This window comes from Elephantulus edwardii, unplaced genomic scaffold (genome assembly GCF_000299155.1).
Source record: "Elephantulus edwardii isolate Elephantulus edwardi_28Jun2011 unplaced genomic scaffold, EleEdw1.0 scaffold00305, whole genome shotgun sequence".
Classification (NCBI taxonomy): domain Eukaryota; kingdom Metazoa; phylum Chordata; class Mammalia; order Macroscelidea; family Macroscelididae; genus Elephantulus; species Elephantulus edwardii.
The window spans coordinates 2,048,109-2,052,438 of NW_006400055.1; the positions used below are offsets into that span (position 1 = coordinate 2,048,109).

At 43.5% G+C, this 4,330-nt stretch overlaps 1 pseudogene; it reads left to right on the plus strand.

The window, feature by feature from the left end:
• The first annotated feature begins 1,046 nt into the window (after positions 1-1,046).
• LOC102868765 lies at positions 1,047-1,715 on the plus strand (annotated as a pseudogene).
• The last annotated feature ends 2,615 nt before the right edge of the window (positions 1,716-4,330 follow it).

Consider the following 4,330-nt stretch of genomic DNA (forward strand, 5'->3'; position numbering starts at 1 on the left):
TATATATTATATATATGAGGTCCATGTATTTAAATATCAATTAGGCCTGAGGGTCTAGTGTTATTTCTGGAGAAACATTCTTAAAAATTTTGCAGCACTCCTCTCCCAATTTGCTGCAACGGGGCAATCTGTGTTTGCTGTGATACTGAGCCTTGTGCCATTGGGGGACAATTGCCATAATGGCTACCCAAGGTGGACAATAATTGGTGGAGATTCCAGTTTAAGACAGGTTTGGAAGTAGGAGTGGCCCCACTTCCTAAACCACATGCCTCTGGAAACTCTTTGAAATGGGAGAAACAATGATAGGTATAGAAAGGCTTCATGACCTTCGTTCATAGGGTTGCTATGAGCTGTGCTCTATTTGACAGCATTGAATAACATCTAAAAAAGCATTTAGTCACCAATTTGGGGCTGGAATCTGGATTGGAAAGTCATCTGGAGCAGCAGGATTCTATAGAGGTTTGTTTTCTAGCTCTGGTGAGGATTAGGGTGGAATGATTACTCGCCATTGGGTGTGACTTGATTGTATCCGGCCTCCAATTGGAAAAGAAATTTGGTCAAACATTGTTCTAAGTGGTAGAGCACTGATCTGTCCATTTGCTCTACAGAGTTAACTCGTGGTGGCTGTGGTGCTAAACACTGTGACACTGATGTGTCAAATGTGATAATGGTTATCCATTATGGGACAGTGTTTGGTGGAGCTCCCCAATTAAAACAAGCGTGGAAGCAGGAGTGGCATCCACTTCTGAAACAGCTTGCCTCCAGAAACCCTATGAACTCAGAGAAATGATAAAAGTTATACAAATGTTGAGGTCTTTCGTTCATAGGGTTACTATGAGTCGCCTATGACTTGAAGGCAATTAACAACAATACAAACATCATTAATATCACATGTGAGTAAAATCTTAGTACTATTTAAAAATGGCTGAAACTGTAAATCAACAGAAAATTGCCAGACATTAATCTGAATTCAGAAGAGGCCTTGACATAACAGATACCATTGCTAATATCAGACGAATCTTGACTGAAAGCAGAGCCAGAGCACCATGCACATCACCCAGCTCAACCACGAATGCCTGCTGCACTTATTCTCCTTCCTGGACAAGGACAGCAGGAAGAGCCCGGCGGGGACCTGCGAGCTGCTACACAACGTGTTCGATGTGTTCGAGGACCCTGCACTCTGGCCGCTGCTGCACTTCCACTCGCTCACAGAGCTCTGGAGAGACAACTTCCGCCTGGGCCCCGCGCTGTGCAGCCTCTCCATCTGCTGGCACTCCAACCGCGTGCAGGTGTGCAGCCAGGGACTGGCTCAAGAGCTCCTTGCAGTGGAGCATCTGCAGCCGCCACGATAGCCTTACTCCTCCAGGTGTGCGTCAGGTGCTCCAACCTGTCCGTTCCACTGTCGAGCTATGGCCACTGACGACTGCCTGGCCCGGCTGCTGAATTGCTGCCCGCGTCATCAAGCCTTGCGCCTGGAGAACAGCTCGCGCGTCACCAACCACACGCTGGCTGTGGTGGTGGCTCACGGGCGCGTGCTGCAGACGCTCCACGTGGACTTCGGCCTCAACGTGGGCGCGGTCGGCCTGCGCCGTCTGCGCGCCTCGTGCCTGAGGCTGGCCCTGGGCTTCGAGCACGGCACCTCCATGATTCCCGACCAGCTCCCACGCTGCACCTCGCTACTCGGCCCAGCCTCCTGCAAGCTGCTGCCATGCTAGGGTCCCATCGGCCCACCTCCAAGCCTTCATCCCTCCATTTCCACATCGTCTGAGCCTCAATTTTCCCATCTGCAATATGGGGCTAATAACGTCTACCTCACATTACGATTTTACATATCGATGAATATTGCGGTATTATACGAACCAATGCGTGGGAAACAAACAAACAAGCCAGTGTTTTCACTGCCTATATAGAGGCATTTGAATGTGGGTATCATAACAAATTATGGCTAACATTGAGAATCCCAGAACACTTAATTGTGCTAATGAAAAGCCAACACATACACCAAGAAGCTGTAGTCCCAACAGAACAAGGAAACACTGAATAATTTAAGATAAGGAAAGACATACATCAGGGTTGTATCCTTTCTCCACAACTATTCAGTCTGTATACTGAAAAAATAATTTAAAAAGCTGGAGTATATGAAGAAGACTGTGGCATCAGGATTGGAGACTCATCAATAACTTGTGTTATGCATGTGACACAACCTTGCCTACAGAAAATGAAGAAGATGTGAAACACTGAAGAAGATCAAAGGTGACAAGCATTAATATGGACCTCATCTCAACATCAAGGGAACAAAAATAGTCATTACTCTATAATAATGGAGAAAAGATTGTATTTATAAATTATTTCATTTTACTTGCACAATCAATACTCATGGTAACAGCAGTCAGGAAATAAAAAGACATGCTGCATTGGAGAAATAATTCTGTCAAAGATCTCTCCAAAGTGTTAAAGAACAAGAATGTCACTTTAAAGACTACAAGCACCCAACACAAACCGTATTTCCAGATACTTCTCATGCATCTCAAAGTTTGACAATGAATAAGAAAGGCGGGGAAAAAATTGATCCCCTTGAATTATACTGCTAGAGAAGAGTGTTCAATACCCCATGGACTGCCAAAAGGACAAATAAATTTGTTTTGGAGGAAGTGCAACCAGAATGTCCCTTAGAGGATGGTGAAACTTCATCTCACACTTTGGGTAAGTTATCAGGAGGCCAGTCCTTTAAAAAAGCATCACTCTGGGAGAGGCAGAGCATTTGCAAAAGAGAAGATGACCCTCAATGAGATTAATTGACACAGTGTCTACAATAATGGGTTTGAACATGGCAGAGATGGTGAGGATGGTGCAGAGTAAAAATGGATTCAGATCTGTGGTTCATAGCATCACTGTGAGTTTGAGCAGGACAGTGAGAAGGAAAATGGAACTATCATCACAAACACATGCATACATACCTCTGTTTGACACAGAATATTTCTAAATATGTATTTATGTATATTGCAAATATATCCATGAATATATGTTATTGTTATGAGTTGTCGAGTCACCTGCAACCCATAGTGATCCTTTGTACAGCTGCCCTGTCCTGAGCCAGTCTCACTAATTCTGACATGAACCCCAATTGCCCCAGTTGCTGTATCTTATCTATCTTTTCTGGGGTCTTCCTTTCCTGCTCTGCCTCTCCACCCTTCTGAGCATGATGTCTTTCTCTAAGGACCAGTCTCTTGACCACGTTCCCAAAGTATGTGAGATGGAACTTCAAAACTCGAGCCTCTAAGGAGAAATTTGGTTTCACCCTCTTCAAGACAGACCTTTTTGTTTTCTTGGCAGTCCATGGTATGTTCAAGACTCTTCTCCAGCACTACTGCTTAAAGGGATCGATTTTTCTTCTGTCATCCTTAGTCATTGTCCGGCTCTCATAATTACTTCACAAGTAATTGCAAAGATGATGGCCTGGATTAGGTGCACCTTAGTATCTAGACTGACATTGTTGCTTTTCAGTACTCTGAAGACTGTAGATTTTCCAGTACAATTTGTCTTTTGGTTTTCTGATTGCTGGTGTTAAGAATGTTGATTGTAAAGCCAAGAAAGCTGAAATTGTTAACAACCTTAATCTCTTCTCCATCTGTCAGGGTGCTGCCAATTGGCCCAGTGGTGAGACTCATTGTTGAGCTTCAATCCATATTGAAGATACAATCCTTGACCTTGTGCAGCAAGTGCTTCAGTTCTTCTTCAGTTTCAGCAAGCAAGGCTGTGTTACCTGCATAACGCAGGTTGTTGAAGAGTCTTCCTCCAATCCTGATGCCACATTCCTCCTCTTAAAGCCCTGCTCCCTGAATGATTTGTTCGGTATACAGATTAAAAACTTATTGAGACAGGATGCATCCCTGATGCCCTCTTTTTCTGATTTTGAACCATGAAGTGTTTTCTGCTTTGTTCTAAGGACTGCTTCCTGGTCCAAGTATAAGCACAATCAAGTGTTCAGGGACTATATACAGGAGACAAAACTAAGAAAACTTCTTAGCTATAACTAATAACCTTGAAGGAATGAGTCAATGTGCCAGAGGACTTCAGAAAAACAGTCTTTGGGGCACATTAATGTCAATTGGTATAGTCCACAAAGAACATTCTACTTTGATGAGTATCAATTGGGGTCTTACAAAATTTTGAACAGTCATGTAAAATGCAAATGTTGGTCTCTCTCCATTAAAAATAAAGTGAAGAAATCAAAGCTGCATGGAAACAATTAATCCAAAGAACTAATTGACCATGTAAACCTCAGCTTCCATAATCCTGAAGCCAAATAACTACATGGTACCTGGTTACC